This window comes from Sphaerodactylus townsendi, linkage group LG14 (genome assembly GCF_021028975.2).
Source record: "Sphaerodactylus townsendi isolate TG3544 linkage group LG14, MPM_Stown_v2.3, whole genome shotgun sequence".
Classification (NCBI taxonomy): domain Eukaryota; kingdom Metazoa; phylum Chordata; class Lepidosauria; order Squamata; family Sphaerodactylidae; genus Sphaerodactylus; species Sphaerodactylus townsendi.
Window position 1 is genome coordinate 34,180,309 of NC_059438.1, and position 24,470 is coordinate 34,204,778.

Sequence of the window (24,470 nt, forward strand, 5' to 3'; positions counted from 1 at the left end):
CCTTTCCCTTCCCCCCTCTCAACAAACACCCTGTGAGGTAGGTGGGGCTGAGAGAGCTCCGAAGTACTGTGACTAGCCCAAAGCCACCCAGCTGGCGATTGTTGGAGTGCACAAGCTAATCTAGTTCCCCAGATAAGCCTCCACAGCTCAAGCAGCAGAGCGGGGAACCACTGCTGCTCCCTTTACCGCTTTAAGGCTAGGGGGAAACCTTAGAGAACGTTTTCTTCCATTCATTTAAAAGGCTCCTTTAGCATGATGCGTGAGCTGCCGCAGCGGCAGGCAGGGAAAAGCAGACGGCACCCTAGTAATGCAGCAATTTATGCTGCCTATAAAAGGCGTTTATGGTGACATATTTAGTCACCTAATTAATACTTGGTGACAGAGGCTTCTTTGTCACTAATTCTACGCAGCACTCTCCCTTGATAGAGAAACCCCTTTCGCCTCTCTGCTGCGGATCCCAGGACCTGGGGCACTGTCTCCCAAATGCGCCTCTGGCCTCAGACCACGTCTCCCCAAGTTTCCCTCCCCACAGCCCCGCAAAGGCGACAGTGTCTGGCTCGTGTGGGATCTACCCGCGCCGCGAATGCTGCAGGCTCACTGCCCCTCCCCGAGCCATTCTGTATTCCGTCTAATCCCTCTGGATGTCATTAGCCGTCACTGCTTGTATGTCACTGAAAGGAGAGAACATGGTATCAAAGGGAGAGGAGTGAAAGAGAGGTACTTTTGATCCCCTTGGCAGGTTTCTCTTTAATGATATGGATGGCGGGGAGCTGTAAAGGGGGCGGTGTGTGTGTGTGTGTGTGGGGGGGGGGGAGAGAAACTGTGCCTCCTGCTCCTTCAGGTCCTTTGTTTTTGGTCTCCTTTGCTGTTGTGATATTTTGCTCAAATCCAGAACCTGGAGGCCAGGTCGCCATTTCAGGAGGTTGTCCAATCCTAGCCACTAGAGAACAGCCTTCTGACAGAACCACCGAGTCAGTCGAACCAACCTGCTGCTTCCCAAAGCCCGTAAATAAGCCCCTGAAGGCCAGGTTGTTTGTGTAACCGGCTGTGGTGGATTTTCTGGGCAGTGTGACCGTGGTCTGGTAGCTTCAGCTCCTAACGTTTTGCCCCAGTTTGAAGAAGAGAAGAAGAGTTTGGATTTATATCCCCCCTTTCTCTCCTGCAGGAGACTCAAAGGGGCTTACAATCTCCTTGCCCTTCCCCCCTCACAACAAACACTTTGTGAGGTAGATGGGGCTGAGAGAGCTCCGAGAAGCTGTGACTAGCCCAAGGTCACCCAGCTGGCCTGTGTTGGGAGTGCACAGGCTAATCTGAATTCCCCAGATAAGCCTCCACAGCTCAGGCGGCAGAGCTGAGAATCAAACCCGGTTCCTCCCGATTAGATACACGAGCTCTTAACCTCCTATGCCACTGCTGCTCCAGATGCAAATGTGCCTCCTCCCGCTGTGACTTCAGAGGTAGGCAAGATAAATACACCTCTACACAAAGCACTCCTCACTGTGCCACGGCGAGAAAGACATATTACTGTGACATATCTCTGATGATGCCAGCCGTAGATGAGGGCAAAATGAGAGGAGCTGAAAGCACCAGGTTACGGCCACACAGTCGGGAAAACCCACCACAGACAATTGATTCCAGCTGCAAAAGCCTTTGACAATACAGGCTTGTGTAAACTGTAAACTGGTCAAGGGTTTCCCCTCTTATTTCTGACCACCATGTGCTACAAGCGAATAAACAGAAGTATCTGGAAAGTAGCAGGAGATTCTTATGAGCTATTGATTTTATGGACTTCACTTCAAGACCTGAGTGCTCTCAGCCTAGGGTCCAGCCCCCAGTGGCTTCCAAAGAAGAGGTGCCAGTCAAAGCATGCTGCCTCCTGTCCAGCCAATCCGGAGAACTGGGTTTGATTCCCCACTCGGCCACTTGAGCTGTGGAGGTTTATCTGGTGAACCAGATTATCTTGTGCACTCCAACGCATGCCAGCTGGGTGACCTTGGGCTAGTCACAGTTCTTCAGAGCTCTCCCACCCCACCCACCTCACAGGGTGTTTGTTGTGGGGTTGTGGGGGTGGGGAAGGGAAGGGAAAGGAGATTGTAAGTTCCTTTGAGTTTTCTTACAGGAAAGGGGTGATATAAATCCAAACCACCACCACCTCCTCCTCCTCCTCCTCCTCCTCCTCCTCCTCCTCCTCCTCCTCCTCTGTTTACATGTTACAGAGAATGCTGTGACATCTGTGTACAATGTCCACTTGATTTTTCTGTATACACCCATTAATTCTCATGTTATATTCAATGCATGTATAGCTGAACATGTGATTTTAATGCCATATTTATCCAGGGACAGTTTAGGTTTCATACCTAAAGTGAATGGACACTGGCTTTTTCTCACAAACTGAAGAAGAAGAGTTTGGATTTATATCCCCCCTTTCTCTCCTGCAGGAGACTCAAAGGGGTTCACTGGTGTGTGCATATACATTAGAGCTGCCAAGTGTGGTGCACGGAGCCTGCAGAGGGCAGGGTTTGCTGAGGAGAAGGATTTCAGTGGAGTATAATACCATGGAGTCCACTTTTTAAAGTGACCGTTGCCTGCAGATCAGTTGTAATGGTGGGAGATCTCCTGCCCCCCCTGGAGGCTGGCAATCTTAATGTGCTAGTTATACATTCATTGTATCATGGGAACTGGGCCATAGTTGTGACAGAGCACAGGAGTTCGATTAACTCTGCTGCCAGCTACACCCATATATCGTGAAACCTGTGCCGGGCCACCTGTCTCTTGTCTGACCAGGCACGGGGCAATACCTCACTGGCCTCATGTTGCACACTCCTTGAGCACACACATGCATACACACATGGGCAATTTTGGGGATGGGAACTTGGACCAAAGAACACTTTGCTGAGATGGCTAAGGGCTGATAACAAGCATTGGTAGAGCTCGTTGCAAACTCTTGTCTTCTCAGAATCCTAATAGGCGCACTTCGCCTCCAAACAGAACACTGAACAGGGATCTCTTCTCCAGCTAGGTATGTCGGGACAGTGGCCCACAATGATACTTCCCATATTCCCCCAGCAAGATGAGGCTACTGTGCATTGGCTTAACAGCCCTCTTCCTTAAACAATTAGCAGCTGTGACTCTGTACAGGGAAGTTACTTGTTAAAGTCATTTGTACTGCACCATTCTCCTTTTCTCCATTTTATCCTCAGAATAACCCTGTAAGGTAGTTAAGCTGAGAGAATGGGACCGACTGCCCCAAGGTCAACCAGCCACTTCTCACAGTACAAGTGATGATTCAAACTCAAGGCTAGAGTTGGAGATTCGGGTAAACTGAATCTCTGATTCAGTCCGAACCTGGCTGATTCGACCGCATTCGGGCCACATCAGGCCCGAATGCTCTGTGTCTGAATCTGGGCCGATTCGAATGCCAGGAGTTTGGATCGGGCCCCCTACCGAATCAAAGTAAAAAGATAAAAGAAAAACCACCCTCTGCTCCAGCCACCCAGTTCCCTGCCATTCCCTGGCCATGAGTCTTCAAGACTCCCAGACCCTTATCCAACTCTTTACTTGGGAATACATGACAGGAAAAGCTTAACTATTGCCCTGCTGGGGGACCTGAAAGTCTTAGCCTCTTCCTCAGGACTTTCAGGAAAAGGAATAAAATTTCAGGGTAAGGGTCAAAAGCAAGATGGAGCGTGATCCTCAGGTCTGATGTACTTTCTGTCTTCCTGTGGGAGAAAATGCCATATCTGTGGGTGCCAGGAAAGGAGCAAAAACTGGGGGAAGAGGGAAATCATTCTGCACTAGTAAGGAGTTTGAAGAAGATTCTTCAACTCTTTAAGAAAAGGCCACCAAGATCCAACAGACCAAGTCCCCTTTTGCCCCTGCAGAATAATGCACTTTCAATCCACTTTCAATGCACTTTGCAGCTGTGCAGAATAGCAAAATCCACTTGCAAACAATTGTGAAAGTGGATTGAAAGTGCATTATTCTGCATGTGCGGAAGAGGCCAACAAAAAATGAAAAATAACGTTGCTGTTTGTCCCTTTTCTCATGGAGAGGGAGCAGCTTCTCTTGAGCTCTTGGAAAAGGGTGGGTGACCTCCTAAGTCATTCTTTCCCCTTGAGGGACATTACCCCTCTGTTGTTGAGTCTCTGGGTTCCCGCAAGCCTTTTGCTTCCAGCCCAACCCACAGTCATGGGCTTATTACTCTGGCTACACATCCACAACAGCACCAAATACTTGGTCTGCAAGAAACGAAACACCAGAAAGAGAGGCTGGTAACCAAACTCCAATTCTGCCTTAGCAACAGGTGGAAGCTGCAAGTTCTTTCTTTTGATAGGCTGATTTAAAGAACTTTCTCTTGTCAAGAGGTTCTGCATCCAGACCCCCCCTCCAGCCAAGGTGGGGCTCTCAGGAATGTACCCCAAAACCCATGTACTAATGACCAACTGGAACCATTCGGATCAAACTACCCAAGATCTGGATTTCCCACCATTTGTTTTTTACAATTCAAGTCTGAGACTGAAATGCAAAAAAGTGGATGCAGAGATAGGGAGTGTCACCCCTCCAACATACACGTCACTTTTCTTATTTAATTCATTGCTCTGAGTTTCGGTGGCAATTTTGTGCCTAACATGCTAAAAGCATCTTTTCCTGGTCTGTGACTTGAGAGAACAGTTATTGATCTTACGCCTGTCACAGCACAAAGATCTCTGTACTAGCCTTATCGCAAGAATCCTTTGGAAGAACGGGAGGTTGGGATGTATAATACAAAGGCTGAAGAAATCCACAGGGATTCAAAGAAAAACGATAACATTTCCCAAACTCATTCCGCCTCAGCCTTTGAAGAGATGACCCTTTCTTCTGCCGGCCAGAGTCTGAACCTGATCGGCATCTTGGTTCCTTTGCTACAGCTTTTCATTCTTTTTCAGCTGTGATGGGAATATTTCTTGTTGTGCTGTCTTAATACAGCCAATCTTAATGCAGTCATGGCGGGCGCGCACACACACACATATCCACACATGTACCGGCGCAGAAAAATATACACAAACGCACACACAGTGGGTAAATAAGGTTGGCCGGCAGTCGAAAGCATTTCAGCTTCAAATCTCAATTTGGTGCAGTGGGTGGTAATTTTCCTCTTGCAATTTATAACCCTCGGCGGGCAGAGTGCAGGAGGCTCGTGCTGGTGGCTGACGCCGATGTCAGGCCCAGCCCTGTAATGAAGAGAGGCAGCAAACATGCCACAATCAATAATCTCCTGTCTCGTGCAGCCTGAAGGGATAATCACAAGTTGGACAGAGTTGGTCAGACAGGCCAGGATTTCTATCCATTGCCGCAAGGGAGTTTGGGATAGGAGAGGATTATAATGAAAACCGCCGCGTGCCATCTAACAATAGTGCGGCCTTTCCTCCAAGGCTGGCCCCTCCAAGAAGCCCCCCCCCCACGCCACAAATCCTGTGAAAGATCCAGACAAAAATGCATAATGGAACGAGATGGAATCATGGGAAAGAAGGCTCTGCTTCACGGCTCCTGGAACAGGTAAGACATATTGTTAGTCTCAGTAATAGTTACGTCAGACTGGGTGGTCACTTCTGCTCAAAGAGCACCTAGTGTGATGTAGGGGTTAGAAGTGGTGGGTTCCAAACTGGAGAGCTGGGTTCGATTCTTCTCTCCTCCACATGAAACCTTCTGGGTGACCTTGGGCAGGACTCTCAGAACTCTCTCAGCAGTTATGTAGTGGTTAAGAGCAGGTGGACTCTAATCTGAGGAACCGGGTTTGATTCCCCACTCTGCGGCTTGAGCTGTGGAGGCTTGTCTGGGGAACTAGATTAGCCTGAGCACTCCAACACACGGCAGCTGGGTGACCTTGGAGTGCTCTTCGGAGTGCTCTCAGCCCTACCCACCTCACAGGATGTTTGTTGTGGGGGGAAGGGGGGGAAGGAAAAGGAGATTGCAAGACCCTTTGAGTCTCCTACAGGAGAGAAAGGGGGCGGGGTATAAATCCAAACTCTTCTTCTTCTTCTCTACCTCGCAGGGTGTGTGGTATAGGAAGGGGGAAAGGAAGACGGTTGTAAACTACTTTGGTTGAGAAAAGCAGGGTAGTAAAAAAAACCTACTGTTCTTTTTCTTCTCCTTTAAATCCTGCATCAAGAAGGTATGTATGTATGTAAGAAGGCAACCTGTTAAAGAAAAGTGTAGCCAGTCAGCCTACAATGAGTTAATGCACTTCTGCTGGTTGTTACAAGGGAATTTTAAATCAGAAAGCTCTCCTCTTGGTGTGATGGGAAGGTTGTAGTGAATCTCTGTCATGGTCAGTTCTGCAAGTCATGTCTTTGGTCAGGTACTTAGCACTGGGATGCTTGCCTGCTAACATCTCTCCTTTGCCAAGTCAATGACACAGCAGTTGCCTTGTCTGTCTTCAGGAGAAGTCCTTCCGAACTTCCATGCAGTCACAGAGGGAAACATATCTTACCTTGACATGCCTTTGAAGATACCTGCTATCAGTGGCGTGGCGCCAAGGGGGCTGGGCTGCGTGCGATGCACTGGGCGTGCGCCAGTGTGGGGGCATGGCAGGGGCATTCCGGGGTGGGGGAGGCGTGGCAGGGTGCAGGGCACATTCATGCCCAGGCACAGTTCCCCCTTGCTCTGGCCCTGCCTGCTATAGATGTGGGTGAAACATTAGGTGCTAAAACTGCCAGACCATGGCCAGACAGCTCAGAAAACCCACAACTGCCAGTTGATTCTGACCGTGGAAGTCTTCAAGAACACAGTGTCAAATTCCACCCCAAGTTCTTATGCTTTAGTCCAGGGGTCTGCAACCTGCGGCTCTCCAGATGTTCATGAACTACAATTCCCATCAGCCCCTGTTAGCATGGCCAATTGGCTTTGCTGGCAAGGGCTGATGAGAATTGTAGTTCATGAACATCTGGAGAGCCGCAGGTTGCAGACCCCTGCTTTAGTCTTTCAGCTGTTGAGGTCCTTTTCTCTTGGAGCTAGGACTCTCTAGAGCTGTGGTGGTGAACCTTTGGCACTCCAGATGTTATGGACTACAATTCCCATCAGCACCTGCCAGCATGGCCAATTGACCATGCTGGCAGGGGCTGATGGGAATTGTAGTCCATGACATCTGGAGTGCCAAAGGTTCGCCACCAAGGCGTCTAGAGTCTGGCCAGTTCCTAGGGCCTCTGTACTGTGTCACTTTGTGCTCCTCCTCATAAGGCTGCCAACTTCCAGAGGGGGCCTGGAGATCTTCCAAAATTTCAACTGATCTCCAGATGACAGTTACCCTGGAGAAAATGGCTGCTTAGAGGGTGCAGTCTATGGCAGCGATGGCGAACCTTTTCGTGACCGAGTGCCCAAATGGCAACCCAAGACCCACTTATTTATCGCAAAGTGCCAACACGGCAATTTAACCTGAATACTGAGGTTTTCGTTTAGAAAAAACGGTTGGCTCCGAGGCGTGCGTTGCTCGGGAGTAAGCTTGGTGGTAGTCGGTGTCTTTGCTTTGAAGCAACCGTGCAACTCTTCCAACGGGTGAATCATGACCCTAGGAGGGTTTATGCAGAAGCAAGCCCCATTGCCAGCAACTGAGCTTACTCCCAGGTAAAGGATCATGCTTTAGTTCTTCACATGAAAATCAGTGGGGTTTAACAGCACTGAACAGGGTTACCTACACTGCTTCCCCAAAACTGGGTCTTAGGTTTAATGCCCAGTGGCCCAGGCCAGCCTAGATGTGTGTGAGGGTTGGGGGTGGGGGTGACTGTTTGTGTGTGCTCACAGAGAGGGCTCTGAGTGCCACCTCTGGCACCCATGACATGGGTTCGCCACCACTGGTCTATGGCGCTACACCCTGCTGAGATACCTCCCCTCCCCTCCCCAAACCCCACCCTCCCTAGGCTCCACCCCCCAAACTCTAGGTATTTGCCAACCCAAACATAGCCCAGGCTGCCTAACTTAATGATGTCGCAATTGTGAATATCCTCTGAAGATGCCAGCCACAGATGCAGGCGAAACGTCAGGAGAGAATGCTGCTAGAACACGGCCATACAGCCCGGAAACCACACAGCACCCAATTGTGAATATCCTTCTGAAGAATTACAATAAACCTTGTTCGGAATCTAAAATCTACCAAGTCCTTTGATGCAAGATGTGCTGTCCTTTAACTGTTCTTGCGAATCTTTCCCTCTTTTCTTCTCCTGGTGCTTTAAGGATGATATGCAGTTTTATTTGGCAGGCTGCTGGTTGTGAAATGTTTTGAGTGCACCGTATCACAGAGAAACCGAGAGGTTTTGTACCGCTTCAGTTCAGGGGCTGAAGTATACAGAACACAAAGAAGAGCTCCGTATGCAGCCCACCCTAAGAAGTGAGGAATTCAAAGCCGGCTCTGGCTTTCTGGATAGCTGGCTGTTATAGATAATAAGAAGAATGTAATAGGTGTTTTTGCATGAGTGTGTACAAAGATACAAAGGGTCAAATCCTAGGATGAGTACAACTAATCAGTTTTGTTACAGCAAGGTTCTGAAATAGGTGGATTCTCTGGAAAAGATGGAAAGCAGGGTGCCTGGATTATTTGAGAACCTGGGGGAGGATTTGTTGTAAACAGCTGCTGACAGACGGCATTTTCTTACCACAGAATCGTTTCCATAGCTGTAGATCCCAGAGATACATTCTTTGCATGCTGCACTATCTATTGCTACCACAAGCTACGGCCAGGGAAGCAAATACATTATTATGACTTTACCAGCCTCATCAGTAAAAGTGAAGAATCACTAATACACAATCCCGGAAACATCTACAGTCTATTTGTGCCATTCTCAAAATATTCCTGATTTGCCACCGTGGAAGCATGCTCTCCATGAAATCTCAAGAGTGCACAGATAAGGAAGGGTGAATTTGTGGTCAAACTGCCTAACTTGTAGGGATAACCCCCCCGCCAGGTGGAGTGTGGGGATCCCCAGGAATTACAGTTATCTCCAGACTACAGAGATTACCATAGGTGTCAAACTCGCAGCCCTCCAGATGTTATGGACTACAGTTCCCATGATGCTGGCAGGGGATGATGGGACCTGTAGTCTATAACATCTGGAGGGCCGTGAGTTTGACACCTCTAGATTAATCAATCAATCTTCATTAGGACCATAGACCAGCATAAGGTAAATAAAACACGATTTAAAAGATAGGATATATTAAAAGTGTGTGTGTGTATGTGTGTGTGTGTGTGAAAAGGAGAAGCAAAATCTACTGGTAAAAAATGGGAACACAAAAAAGTATGGGAACATAAAGGAGAGAGGATAAAAGCATAAATACATAAATATTACAAGGGAATAAAAACTTAATATCGATAAAAGAACTATAAAAGGGGGACAGGAACAAAATACAGAGATCTGTTCCGCCAGAGAAAATTGATGTTTTGGAGGGTGAACTCCATGGTACTGTACCCCACTGAGGTCTCTGTCCTCCCCAGACTTTATCCCCAAATCTCTAGGAATTTCCCAACCTGGAGCTGGCAACCTTACAAACATACCCCCAAATGTATTGTCGAAGGCTTTCATGGCCGGAATCACTGGGGTGCTGTGTGGTTTCCGGGCTGTATGGCCGTGTTCTAGCAGCATTCTCTCCTGATGTTCCGCCTGCATCTGTGGCTGGCATCTTCAGAGGATTTGAAGGATCTGGCATCTTCACATCCTCTGAAGATGCCAGCCACAGATGCAGGCGAAACGTCAGGAGAGAATGCTGCTAGAACACGGCCATACAGCCCGGAAACCACACAGCACCCCATACCCCCAAATGCTTCTAATTTTTTTTAAAAGATTGATAAGGTTTCAGTGTGTGGAGTTAACAACGAAGCATTAGACTGCCTGTCTTGGGGACACACTGAAAGCTCAGGAAACACAACCCATCTTGCCACAGCTTGTATCTGCTCACCACCTTGGTCCTTGCCTTCCAGTACGAGACACTTCATGATTCCTCACTATGGTGGGGCATTTGCTCTAGTTTGCCTTAATGCTAACCCTTCCAGAGTTTTGCATCGGAGATTTTACCATATATATTCCATATCCAGACTGTCTCTGTGCTTGTGGCCAGGGTAAAATTGATGCTTCGTCTCATAAAATATTGGAATGTTCTTTTTTCTACATATAACGGTGTATGGAGATGGTTGGATCTTTCTCGTTTTATCCCATTTATCATTTCATAATTTTCAAAGGGATATTATTCCCTATCTGATGCTAGACAGTGATCTGAATATGACCTTATTGGTTGTTAAAGTCCTATAATATTTTTTCCTGGGCCGTTTCCGCACGGGCGAAATATGACGTCGTGGAAACGGTAAAAGAACCGCCATAGCGAAGCGAGCGCTCGCGACGCCAAGAAGGGCGGAGGTGCGATTCGCTACCGCCGCTGAACGCTTAAACCGCTGCGCGACGCCAGATTCAGAAAACGCTTTAAACCACTCTTTTTTCCCCTGTGACGATCGACGCCGCACTCGTAAGCGTAACAGCCGCAAGGGAGTCAGTCTTCAAAATACACCGCCAGACGGCCAAGCTTTTCACCTTTTCCCCCCACACACACACACGTTCGTCCCTGGTGCTTTCCCTGCATGGCCAAGCACCTTTCCCAGACCCATGCACTGGGACTGACAGTAGCTGGGAGGGGAGGCACTGACAGATGGGGGACGGGCAGGACAGCAGGGCAGTCACGTTGTCCATCGCACTGCTGCGTGGGCATGACGCCGGGCCTGCACGGCTTCGGCGCAGGCGCAACAACGCGAGACGCCGCTTCCGCAGCGCTTCAGTGCGAACCGTCACATTTCTGCGGGGCTGCGGACGCCCGCAGCTCCGCCTGTCTGTGTGAACGCTTTTTTTCGTATGCGTCGCAATTTGCGACGTCATCGCGTCGCTGCTTTTGGCCGTGCGGAAACGGCCTTGGAGAAACTAATTTGGTATTCTTCTAGTCATTGCTCGAGATCGATTGATCTGAGGCGCTCTGGAAAGAAAAGGAAAGAAAACGCCACAAGTTACAAGAAAAGCAGCAGGAACAGCCCCTATATTTATTTATTTACTGTGTTTTTGCCTCACTTTTCTCTCCACTCAAGGGCTCATTCCGCACATGCAGAATAATGCACTTCCAAACTGTTTTCAGTGCTCTTTGAAGCTGTGCGGAACGGCAAAATCCACTTGCAAACAGTTGTGAAAGTGGTTTGAAAACACATTATTTTGCGTGTGTGGAAGGGGCGGAAGGGGCTTACAACATTTTACTCTTCTCCATTTTGTCCTCACAGCAGCCCTGTAAAGGATGCTAAGTAGAGATTGTGTGACTGCCCCAAAGTCACAGAGCAAGCTATGGCAATGTGGAGATTTGAACATGGACGTCCCCCCAGTCCTACTCCAGCACCCTAGCCTGAACACTTCTCTGCCTATCTGAAGTACGTTATAGGATAGCATTTTGTGGGCTGCGGCACTCCCAAAGGTGGACTTCTTCTTCTCCCCCTCCTGATGCAGCCCACTGACTCCCCCCACACTCTCTTTCTGAGAGCCCGGGGACCTCGTAAACAGCACAGGGAAAAGCGGCAGCTGGCAAAAGGAGGAAAATTGCTGGAAAACCCTCTTTTGCGGACTGTAGTGTCATTGGACTGTACAAGAAGAAGAATTTTGGATTTATAATCTGCTTTTCTCAACCATAAGGAGACTCAAAGTGGCTTACAAACGCCTTCCTTTCCTCTTCTCGCAACAGACACCCTGTAAAGTAGGCGAGGTTGAGAGAGTTCTGAGAGAACTGTGAACAGCCCAAGGTCACCCATCAGGCCTCATGTGGAGGAATGGAGAAACAAACCCAGTTCTCCAAATTAGAGTCCACCACTCTTCCACTCTAGAGATTCCATGACCTTTGAGATTCAGTAGGGGAAGTAGGATCCACCTGATGGGGATTTCTTTGGGGAACCCCACTCACAACATCCCTGATCAGAGGTAGATGTCAGCGGACCCAAAGACTTATATGGCAACCCCCTTTCCAGAGGATGGCTTGCATAAAAGTTTAGGGTTTTACTTTGAATGTCACCAGTTGTGACAAGATCACTTTTACAAACCTAAGAGTCCCCTCTCTTTTGTAATTATATCTCCTACCGTGAAAAGGACTCACTTCATGGGATAGCACCTTGGTGGAGTCAGAGTGGTCTTTGAAACAGACCAAAGAAAACTCAAAATGTTTTCAGATTCTTCCTTATAAACACCTAAATGATATGGTGAATCTTTGAGCAAAACCCGCACTTTTGTATAAGTGTTTCTCGGGGTCTAATTTATGCCACTGTGTTGTTTTCCTAAGGATGAAAGAAATGTTTGTGAGGTTATTTTCTCCTCTGGAGGGTAAAGCAGACAACACATTTTCTTGGAACCCCACAAGGGGGCAGAGCATTGAGGAATAAAGGCCTGGAGTGACTTGGGACAAGAGTCTCTGGTTGTAGCACATTGCTTCTGGGCTCCTTTGGCAACTCTTTGCCACCATCAGCCTGTGGCTTGGCTGGTTTTCTACCCTGGATCAAAGGACACTTGAAGGCTTTCGCCATACCTCACTTTGGCAGGATTTTCAGGTCCAAAGGCCCAATACACACGGATAAGATATATATCATTGTTTAGGTCTGTAAGCTAGAGAAGGGGGTGTGGGTGTCACATATTTCCTAGTCAATACTGCACGCAGAAATGGGGAAACAGGCATTTAAAGCAATGCCCTGTCTCTGTGCTGCTTTGTCTCCTCGTATCCACGTGGATACGAGGTGTAGCGTTCCTTTGTGTTGCCTTTCACACCGAAAATCATTCCAAACCAGCCCCTTGTCATCACGTATCCACGTGGATTTCAGCTACATGAAACTGGACGGGAAGTTCCACATCACTCGCAGGGGCGGGTAGCTCGAATCCGGATTCACCCCCCCCCCACTTCCCCACCGCTCCAGATTGACCACGCGTTTTTCGAAAAGGTCTACTTCGTTCCAGGTTCTAAAATAACGCATGCTGAGGGGGGCGGGGCGACAGAAACGGGGTGAATGCGCGTTCGGCGCTCGTGTAGTGGGGAGTTGTGCAGGAAACCTGGATATTTGGAGTGATGAGCACGCATCTAATTGTGAGTGGGGAATTGACCAATCTTCTGCCCATGAGCTGGCCATCACTCACCCACTTACAACCTACTGCTGGTTGCCTCCAATAGACAGGGTATCTTTTAAAGTTAAATTTTGGCAGCTTTCCTAGGGCTGCATTGCAGAGAAAAACAACTTTGTCACACAGACCAGAGCTTGAAACGTTTTTACTTTCCCCTTTTCACATTTTATTCAAAAGTTTCCTCTGTGAGTTTTGATACAAAATACCCATGATTTGCTGGGAATGCATGGCTACTCAGTAAATGTTCAGTATTTGAGAAGTCCAATGTTTTTGCAGTCCTATTAAACATTAGACAGTATCTGACACACAATATTGAGCAAGGGACACATAGCGGCAATCAATACCTGTAATGACTCAGAGGCTGATGGATGGTGCGGCCGGGCAGCTGGCCGGCAACAACTCTAAGTGTGTTTTTGCGTATCTAATTCCATCCATTCCTAAAAAATCCCTTGGTTAGTTGAAACAAGTAAAAACAGCCAGTTTTCAAAATCTGACAGAAAAAAACGATATCCTTAGATTTATATGTGGCATTTGAGTGTCCATATACAACACCGCAAATCAAACATTGATTACCCCAATGAATTGTCAAAGGCTTTCATGGCCGGATTCAACTGGTTGTTGTGAGTTTCCCAGGCTGTGTGGCCGTCGTCTGGTGGATCTTGTTTCTAATGTTTCGCCTGCATCTGTGGCTGGCATCTTCAGAGGTGTATCACAGAGGGAAGTGAAGATGCCAGCCACAGATGCCGGCGAAACGTTAGGAACAAGATCCACCAGACCACGGGCACACAGCCCGGAAAACCCACCACAATCAACTGATTCCCCCCTTCCATCTAACCCCAACTGTTCTGTGATCCTGGCAGGAGTGTGAACATCTTTTCTTTGGTGTCTACTGACACGACAAAAATCCTAAGTGTTGTAAGGAGCTGTGATGGTCCAGTATAGGATTTCCAGCTTCCAGGTGGCACCTGGGGCTCTGTCGCTATTTCAATTGATCTCTGGATGACCAAGATCCATTCCGCTGCTGAAAAGGGCTGTTTCAAAGGGTGGGATCCAGAGGCATGGGGAGGGGGAATGGCGCCTGGGCCAGAATGGCAGCTGGCTGCTCCGGCCTTCTGCTGGGCCAGGGGGGAAGGGGGAGGGGTCTAGGGGCAATTTTCCACCCCCATGTGACGCCAATGGTGGATGCCCAGGGTGGGGTGCCCCCTGTCCCGTGGTAGCTACTCGACTGGTGGGCTCTACAGCGTTATACCCTGCTGAGATCCATCCGCTCCACAAACTCCAAACTCTCAGGCTCCGCTCCAGCAATCTTCAGGTATTTCCCAATTCAGACCTGGCAACCCTCGTCCAGTGGCATAGAAACCCTCATGCCGCTGAGAGCTCTTATGGGATCCAGGCCCTGCTCTAACATTGCAGCATCTGAGCCCTTGTCACCCCAGGAAGTACCAAGTTAGATTTACGAATAGGACTCAGGGAAGGGTCCCCGGTTTTGTGGATGGAAGCGCAGCCAGCCACTTCCTTGCTCGGTTAGAAAGCTTCCAGCTCTTGCCTACCAGGTGTGCTGAAGGGTTGCCATGGTTACTAGCATCCCCAACATCCTCAGCATTTGCTATTCACACAGGCTTAGCCCCTCCTGCCCAACAGGAAATGGTGATTATATCTTCTTTACCATCTTTATGGCTTTGTCTGGGTTTCTTTTGTCCCTCCTGTTCGAAGTGGCCTTCCTCCCTTTACTCATTGTGCAGCTGGCTTCAGGGAAGCGAGGGGCATTTTTCGCTGACGCGCAGCATTTCCCCTGCAGACCCATTCCTTTGGCTCGCACCCTTATCTTACCTTCATGCCGCCTTCTGAAATGGGGCTCAATTCTCCTCGACTTGCATAGCAAACGGCTCACCAGTTGCAAAGAGCATCTGTTTTTGACTCGACTGGTTTGTGCCTTCTGTTGTGGGCTATTGATGCTGTAAAGGCTGGGCAGGAAAAGGCAGCAATGCCCTGCTTCCTTTCCCCTGAAAGGACCTGATTAGGGCTTCTAGCACATTTTTCAATAGATTGGCCTTGTTATTCAGAAGTCCATTTTCCCTCCTCCGCCTCCTTCAAATCAAACGCGGAGGATTCTCCCTCCATCCAACAGCCAAACTAGAGACTTGTTCTTTTTTTTTAAAAAAAGGTCATATTTACATTATGCATGCCCTGTCCCTGGGCTGTATATGATTTTTCTAAAACATGGACATTATTGGCTATATTTTCTGCTGGATTAAAGAACCAAATATTGCATTGTAATTTACACTGCAATTTTTTTCAAAAGCTGTACTCAATTTCAGCAATCCAAGAACAATTTCACTAAGTAAGTATCATCCATAACCAGCTTCTGAGCCTGCACAATCTATGCCTGCCAACTTTGGGGACCAAGTTTGATGGCGAATGCCGACCAGGCATGTGCAAAACAGGCACAACTTGTGAATCTCGTCTGTCTGTCTGTCTGTCTGTCTGTCTGTCTGTCTGTCTGTCTGTCTGTCACCACCGAATCTGAGGCTGCCTGTTTCCATCTTTTCTATTCTGGTTGGGCCTGATCTACTGATGCCATCGCGGGCCCTGCCTATTCCCTCCCTTCTTTTGGCCTTAGTTCGGGCGCCTGTTTTAAACAACTTTTGTTTTAAAAAACTTTGTTGTTTTAATTTATATTGCTGCATAGGTTTTAAGGGGTTTAAGTTTTATGTTGTTGATTTGCTGTTCGTTAGAACAGCCGTATTGTGAGCCGCCTTGAGCCCTTCAAGGATGAGGCAGCCTATAAGTCCAATAAATAAATAAATAAATCTGTCTGTCCGTCTGTCCATCTGTCCGTCCGCCGTCCGTCCGTCCGTCCGTCCGTCTATTTATTTATTTTGTTTATAGCTCGTCTCTCTCCACAATGGGGACCCAAAGCAATTGTCCATGTTATTCTCTCAACAACCTTGTGAGATAAGTTAGGATGACTATGGGTAATTGGCCCAGGGTCAACCATCATTATTCATGTTATCAGCTAGCATGTTATCAGCTAGGATCCAACACATAGTTCTTGGCTGCTTGTGTAACTCAAATAACTCATTGTCCATTGAAGAAGCAGAAAAGTCGGTCTTTATTTCCTGCTTTTCTCAACCTTTAAGGAGAATCGGACCCCTTTCACATAGCACAAGCAGAGCAGGTGGCACTCGGGATAAAGTAACCTGCTCTCCTATTTTCGCATTCGTATGCAGCAAGCAAACGGAGCCAATGGAAGTAATATGGGTCGCCATTGCACCTTCACACAGAGGCCTGGTTTTTTCACTACTCACCTTCCTCAGCTGCTTAGCTACGCAGGCAGGCAGGCATGGACCTCTGACGTCCCTGTGCCCCTGCGTGACTGTGCAGCTGAGAGGCAGGGACTGTAAAAAAAGGGAAGCACGGCCAAGTAAAGTGCTTCCTGGGCACCATTTGCTCACCAGTGGCTGCAACCCACATTAAAACCAAAGAATCGCGGATAATGCGATTCTCAAAAAGCCTGTTATGGAGGAGTTAACGCAGGGCAGCCTCACTGTAGGGGCAGGAACCATGCGAAGTTCCTCCCCCCCCCCCAAAACGGGTTTTTCCCCATCCCAGCCCAGGTTTATTGGCCCCTTGCGAAAGGGGCCTCAGAATGGCTTACCATCATTCAGCAGGCATCATTTGGAGGAACGAGGAATCAAACCTGTTTGTCCCGATTAGCGTTCTCTGAAATGCTGACATCCAGTGTCTTTTTTCCCAGAAACCTTTGCAAGCGTTTTGAATGTAGGCTGAACCTATATTCCTGGGTCAGCTTAAATCAGAAATGCTTGCAACAGGCTTCTGGGAAACATGGCTCGTTGCATGTCAGAATTATACGCAAGTGTCACACACAAAAATAGTGCATATGCTTGCAACATGCTTATTTCATACCAAGGGTTGCTGCCGCCTTCCCCTTGTCTTCCTCCACTGAATTTTCACTTTCCTGAACACTCAAGATCCTGCCTGCTGACTTCTGCTTTTATTAACTTTGCCACGGCTTTTGTTTTTTGTTAACTGTCAGCTAACTTTAAATTGCAATGGATCTTTTTATCCTTAGTGCAGAAGAAGCAAAATCCCATGTGAAAGAAACCAGACACAGTCCAAATATTATTTAACAGCTCCATTTCAGCTATGCAACAATTAAGGTTTTGAAGGCAACAAGGGTCATTCAGTCTTATTACAGATTCCTCAACCCAGGAGGATAAATCCTCCAAAAAAAACCCCCCTTTCCAGAGAATAGCAAAGTAATAAGTTTAATTTTCTTCTGGTTCCTCTCGACCCAAGAGAAGTAGTCCCCAAAACAGAAATCTCAATACATTTAGGCAGCTCAAAGCAGAGGCATAGCTCTGCCTCAAGGCTGCCTCCAGAGACAGTGGTCGAATCCCCACTATCATCTTAGCCAGGTTTCAGAACACAAACTAACCAGGTTTGAGGGACGACCTCCCCATTGCTTGCGCGGCAGATTCCGTTTCTGGCGCTCGTTCTCCCCGTTAATCTGCGTCCCGGCAGGACCTGGTTGCAAGTGGCACAGACTCCATTAACACGGTTCAGAGCTGATCCGAGGGGAGGGATGAGGGTTGAAACCCTGACTCGTTTCCTGCCTTGGAGTGTGACGCGGAATTCGGGCAACCAATCAGCGCTGCGATGCGTGTGCAGCCTTTCCTTGGTTTCGTTTCCGCTTTTGCGATCGGCCAGCAGAAGGGGACGCAAACATTAAACAGTCAAATGCGTAACTTTGAATCGTTCATGGTTTACACAGGTAATGAATAACTGCTTGCACAGTTAAACAGTTAAACGTTAAACTTTTACACGCTGGGTTTTTTTTATCACACCCCTACAATGTACATTTCCGCAGTGGGAAAAGGTCCCACCCCATCAAGGCACGCCAGCCAATCAGGGGAGACCGGCGAAGCGAGCTCGCCTGGTAGTGGGGATTGCTAAGAGTTCTGCAACCGGGTGTGTCTGCTGTGTGCTTGCTGCGGTGGGGAGGGAGAAACTCCCATGAAGAGGACACAGTTTCACAACAAACAGGTTTGGATCTGCGTGCAAATTTCAAGTGGGGATTCGACCAGTAAAAAAGAGAAAATCCTGGTTGCTAGGGTGAGTGGGAGAAAAAGGCCAGGATTCATTGTTACCTTCTGAAAAGTCTGGCCACATTCCAAAGGCCCCTTCCGCACATGCAGAATAATGCACTTTCAATCCACTTTCACAATTGTTTGCAAGTGGATTTTGCTATTCTGTACCGTAAAATCCAGCTGCAAAGTGCATTGAAATTGGATTGAAAGTGCATTATTCTGCATGTGCGGAAGGCGCCGAAGTGTGATAAGTGCTTGGACATGCAGAGTGGCTCTGTTTGTCTGTCTGGAGGGACTTGAAGCTTTGTCCTCCTAGCAACCACTCCCTCCACCTGCTGCAGCAAGAAGGAGAGAAAGCCCCACAATGTGAGTAATAAAAGGAAATATGAGAATGGACCAAAAAGCTGAGGAAGGGGAAAATGGAGGATTTACTCCTCCAGTTTCAGCCAGACACCCCCCATCCTTATGCACCTGCCACACCCAGAACACTTATCCATACACACCAAAGGAAATCTATTATCCAGGAGATTATAGATACTCCGATATTGGTTTTAACTGGGTTCTAATTACCCTATTGTGTGTATGTGCTGTCAAGTCACACCTGACATGGGTTCACCTGGTAGGGTTTTCAAGGCGAGAGATGTTCAAAGGTGGTTTGCCATTGTCTGCTTCAGAGGGGTACTGGCAGAAAATGATGCCCGGGGCAAGACCAGAGTATTCCTCCCCCCCCAACCCCACTTACAGCCCACTCTGGGGAGAGCTGCTGCCGCCACCATCTGCCCGCTCGCTCACCCTCCTACTAGGAGAGAGGCACCAGCCCACGGACCAAGTGTGCACGGAGTGGGGGGCAAAGGCAGAAGGCCCATGGGCTGGCCTCATCAGCCAGTCACCCAGGTGCCACTGGGCGTAGCTGGGTCCTTGCGCCCAGCCTCTGTTGCAGTGCTGTGCCTGGCAGCTCCCTCTGTACTGGGGCTGCACCAGAGGTGGGATCCAGCAGGTTCTCACAGGTTCCCGAGAGTAGGTTACTAATTATGTGTGTGTGCTGAGAGGGGGTTACTAATTGGTGATTTTGCCCACTGTGATTTACTTGCCTGATTCGCATGCCTCCTCTCAGCAGTAGCCTTGAGCCAGCAGAACCTTGAAGCAGTCTTAGCAGGAGAGGTGCACCGCTGCGTCGCAAGTGGCAGACTGTGCACCTGCGTGCATCCTCGCTTCAGGACCTGAGCGACAGCGGCTGCGCATGCCTTGCCCCCAGCCCTGCCCAGGAATGCCCCGCCCCCGGAATGCCAGCCCCCGCCCCTGTCGTGTGTCTCCGTAGCCTGTTCCCCCATTGGCACTACGCCACAGTTTGAATCCCATGACCATGGGAACCTGTTAGTAAAATTTTTGGATCCCACCACTGGGCTGCACTCACTGGCTTTGGGCCCACCGGGCACCAGGTCCACAGAAGAGGCTGGGCGCAAGGACCCAGCTGATGCCCAGCACCCCCACATTACTAGATGGTGTGCGCCTGGAGACACGTGATACCACATGTCCCTCTGGCAGTTATGTGGCTGTTTGCCTCTGCATAGGCTGAGAAAGTTCTTAGAAAAACACAACTGATTCAAGGTCACCCTGCAGGCTTCATGTGAAGGGATGGGAAATTAAAATTGAATCCAGTGCTCAGGATTATAGTCTGCTGCTCTTAATCACCGCACCATACTGGTTCATACCCAAATACTGCTGGTAACCAATTTTCACCACAATCCAGTGGCACAAAAATTTTCTGCACAGAAACGATGCTTTTTTCTATTGGGTTGGAGGTCATTAAGCTATGAGGGTCAATGTTCAATAGCTGTTAAGGTCTTCCAATGTTAACCTTTGGCAAGAGTTGGGTTGCAAAACAAGACTCTCTGAGTGCAGCATCCCTCCCAACCAATGTATGTTCTGAAAACAAGATCAGCATGAACACAGCACGTACACAGCATGCCAGGGCTTCAAAACAGCTCTCTCTACACACCTTCTGAAGATGTTTCTCTCTCACTCTCCATCATGCACACAAGCGAAGCAAGCTTTTGGTGTAGCTCATAACCTTGGCAGCTATCTAAAGATAAAAGTCCTGTGGTACCCCATGAATTTTTCTGGGATCCAGTCACAATGCAGGAGAATTTCAAATGGGTCTCTTGGTCTGGAATCTTCAGTATTTTCATTGACATACTTTGTTTTGCTACCATGAGCGCTAGAAACATTAATAGCCCATAAACTGTTCAATCTAAGTCAAGGAGATGCAGTTTCAAATCCCCACTCAGCCATGAAGCCATGAAATTCAACAGGTGACTTTGGACCAATCCGTTCCTTTCAGCCTCAAGAGGCTGTGAGAGAATGGCTATATGAGAATACCTATATGAGCTTTCTGGAAGAAAGGCATGATCTCTCTATCCCAATTAATTGCTTGGTTCTAAACACCTTGATTGCCAAATACTCATGCTGCAAGAATGCCAAACTTTATGCAGCCTTCCTGGATCTCAAGGGGGCTTTTGACTCCATACCTAGAGACCTCCTTTGGAGGAAGCTGTGGTCTTTTGGTATTGATGGAAGACTGATAATCCTAATCAAAGCTTTGCACACTAACACATCCTGTCAAATCAAATTCAATCAAATTAATGTTTTTTTAATTGTTTTGTTCATGTTTTAACTCTGTTTTTAATTGTTTTAGTGATGTGTGCTTTGGAGGGGATTGATTTTAACGGTTTTAAAATGCAATTTTATCATGTGCTTTTTAAACTATTTACCACCTTGTAAGGGTGCAAAGGCAGGATACACATTTTGTAAATAAAAGAGCAAATAAAATAATCCAAGAAGATAACTACCTATGGCTGGCTTTGCTGACCAAGCCACCATTTTGTGACTGGCAGCCCTCAAGGCTTTGGAGAAAAAAAGGAGAAAGCTTCCAGAAGCTAATTTCTGCATACCCTTGTTTTTAGGATCACTTTGATCCACAATCTATCTCCCTTGTTCCTTTACTTTGCTAAGGTGCCAAAACTTGCCTTTCCAGGAAGCTAAAAGGACTTGGGGGAAAGAGATCTCCTGTGAGGAAGATGCCAGATCTCCTTCATTCTGCTCTGAACACTTTATTTTATTTATGTATTCATCTACCTGCCCGCCCGTCCGCCCGCCCGCTTGTCTGTCTGTCCGTCCGTCCATCTATTGTTTAGATTTGTAGACCAGCCCATCCCCAAAGGGCTCTGATTTGTGTCTATGTGTTGACCTGGGCCAGGGTTTTTCCAGCCCTGGCCCCAGCCTGGTGGAACGCTCTGTCAAATGAGATCAGACCCCTGCTGTACCTAGCAAAGTTTTGCAGGGCCTGCCAGACAGAGACATTCCACTAGGCTTACTGTTGAGGACAGCAATGGTTCTTTTAGCCGGCTTCCCTTTTCTCCATGCCTTTCCCATTCCATCTCTTCCTCCCTTCCCCTCCCTTTTTCCCCATTCCACCTCTTCCTCCCTTCCCCTCCCTTTTTCCCCATTCCACCTCTTCCTCCCTTCCCCTCCCTTTTCCCCCTTTCCCCATCCATTAACATCTTGCAGGCTTCCCATGCTGGGTATGAATCAGAAATCATACCACCTTCTGGGACCCACAATCAGGGTGCCCTTATTGTTTATTAATAATATAATGATTTAATTATATTTACATTATTGATGGTTTGAATGGGAATCAGTTTATACAGTTAGCTGCCCTGAGCCTGACTTTTGTTGGAAAGGATGGGATAAAAAATATAGTAAATAATAGCACTTAGGAGTTTGGACTGTGCAAAAAGTTTTTCCCTCTTACCAGAGAACAGGTAAGAGTGGGAAAGTCAAACTTCATGCTTTAGAAATGCTAATGCCTTGCTGGCTGGAGACAATGAAATGGTCAAGTCACATCTCCAGCTGGAAGACAATGACATCTAGCAGGGAAGAAAGAGGTTGGAGGTTTAAAATACTAAAAAACGTTTCTTTCTGGAGATTTCAGGAAAAGCTTCTTTGACACTCAGGGGGTGGGCAAAAAGAAATAACAAGACTTGTAGGCACAGAGGGAAGGGTTTTTTGTGACTGATTCCATCAGACAGAGCTCTCATCTGGGCTCCTGCTGAAAAAGGCCATTGCCATGTGGAGAACTAGGGCCTGAACAAAGACTCCAAGGTAATTGGGACCTTTTAGAACTGTTGTAACTTCTGTTAAGAAGCCTCCTTCAGAATAACATCAGCTAGGGCAGGTAAAGGAGGAACAGAGGAACGGCATGTTTACACTTTTCTTTTGGATCCTTTGGTCAGTTTGTTGCTGTGCTGAGAGTGGGCATGTGGGCATTTTCTTTTCAATAAACATTTTATAACTTTTAATGCAGGTGTCTGCTTTCTGTACCATTTTGATGTCCACAATTCAGGCGACAGAGAGGAGGGCAGTCAATCATTTTGTAAGCAACTACTCACCCAGTGGTGTGCAAGTACAGCAAGCTGTCTCCATGGTAACGGGGTAGGCATGCACAATATGGAGTCTTAGAATGGCAGTGCAAGAAAGGATAGCTGGAGTCTTGGCTTCCTAAGTGTGCAATGCCTTACAAAGGCCAACCACTGGCAGTGGGTGAACCAAAAGAGGGAGAGAAAAGTGCTCGCTGAAGGTTGGGAGAACCAGGATCGTGGTAAGTGCCAGGTAGAGTCAATGGACAGCTGCTAGTGCCCAGACACTTTGGAGGGCAAGATGGAACCAGGCCCACAGGTCAGTGGGGCTGTTCTGCCACAATCTCAATTCCTGAAACCATCTCCTTTTAAGATGAAGAGACCTGAATGTTCTGATTATTGCTGTGGAAATACCAGAGGAAGATGAGTTGGGTTTTATACATCACTTTCCTCTACTGTGAAGAGTCTCAAAAGTGGCTTACAATTGCTTCTCCCCTCCTTCTGCATATACACACAGCAGGCACCTTGTGAGGTATGAGCAGCAGTGCTTCAGAACAACGTGGCTGCCCTCCTGAACAGGATGATTGCAAGACAAGCCCTTAAGGTCATGACTTAAGATATCTTTTTCCTGCCATCGGAAGATATCTTTTTAATAAACAGCTCTTTCATAAATAACTCTAGCACCTGTAATGATATAAGCCACTAGTCCATTGTTGTGTATGTGTGTGGCATAGGAGGTTAAGAGCTCATGTATCTAATTTGGAGGAACCGGGTTTGATTCCCCGCTCTGCCGCCTGAGCTGTGTGAAGTCCAACGCCTTGAGAAATGCTAGCAAGGAAGAGCTGCGGAGACGCGAGCGATATCATCATTGAGAGAGCCAGTGGCAGGAAGCGTGATCCGTGGATCTGGCAACTCTGCTGTGGTCTGGTCCCTGGCACCTTTTATTAGGGTTTCACAAGAGGCGGGACGGAGGCGGGAGAGCTGGAGAATACTGTACAGTACATGACTCATGGGGTTGCCTACGTGAGAGAGGAAACGTTCCTGTCTGGGCCTAATCCATACCTGGGGGGATGCGCCCCTTTGTCTGGGATGTCTTGTGACGGTGAGTCAGGCATCTCATGACCTATGACTCATGGGGGCCTGGGGACAGGTGAGCGTGTGCACCCAGAAGGGCACAGATGGCACAGGCATTCCTGCGCTCTTTCTGAGGCTCTGCTGGGTTAGCGGGGCTCATCCCTACACTGTGGAGGCTTATCTGATGAACTAGATTAGCGTGTGCACTCCAACACATGCCAGCTGGGTGGCCTTGGGCTAGTCACAGCTCTTTGGAGTTCTCTCAGCCCCACCCACCTCACAGGGTGTTTGTTGTGGGGAGGGGAAGGGCAAGGAGATTGTAAGCCCCTTTGAGTCTCCTGCAGGAGAGAAAGGGGGGTATAAATCCAAACTCTTCTTCTTCTAGGTAGAAATGAAAGTCATGAGGGAACTGTGACTAGCCCAAGGTCACCCAGCAGGTGTCAAGAGGAGGAGTAGGGAATCAAACCTGGTTCTCCAGATTAGAGTTCCCTGGTATTAACCGCTGCATCATGGTGGCAGGAACTGCTGGATTTTATCCTCAAAGGGCCAAGTGGCCATCCTTTCGCTTCTGGAGTTCAGTTGTAATTTGAGGAAATCTCCACACCTTGGAGGCTGACAACTCTGTGAAGTGTTAGCTTAACACACATTAATATCGTCCCCTGTCTTCACTTGGTGCCTGGGTGCTGGTGCAAATGAGTTCTCATAAATTGGGGTGTGAAATGGCAATT

The 24,470-nt window shown here is 48.1% G+C and overlaps 1 long non-coding RNA gene across 1 annotated transcript in view; it reads left to right on the top strand.

The window, feature by feature from the left end:
* The first annotated feature begins 5,378 nt into the window (after positions 1-5,378).
* LOC125443694 overlaps positions 5,379-24,470 on the top strand; it is a 56,215-nt gene continuing 37,123 nt past the window's right edge. Inside the window, exon 1 of the long non-coding RNA XR_007246161.1 lies at positions 5,379-5,535. This is a non-coding gene — a long non-coding RNA (uncharacterized LOC125443694). The remainder of the gene's footprint in view (positions 5,536-24,470) is intronic.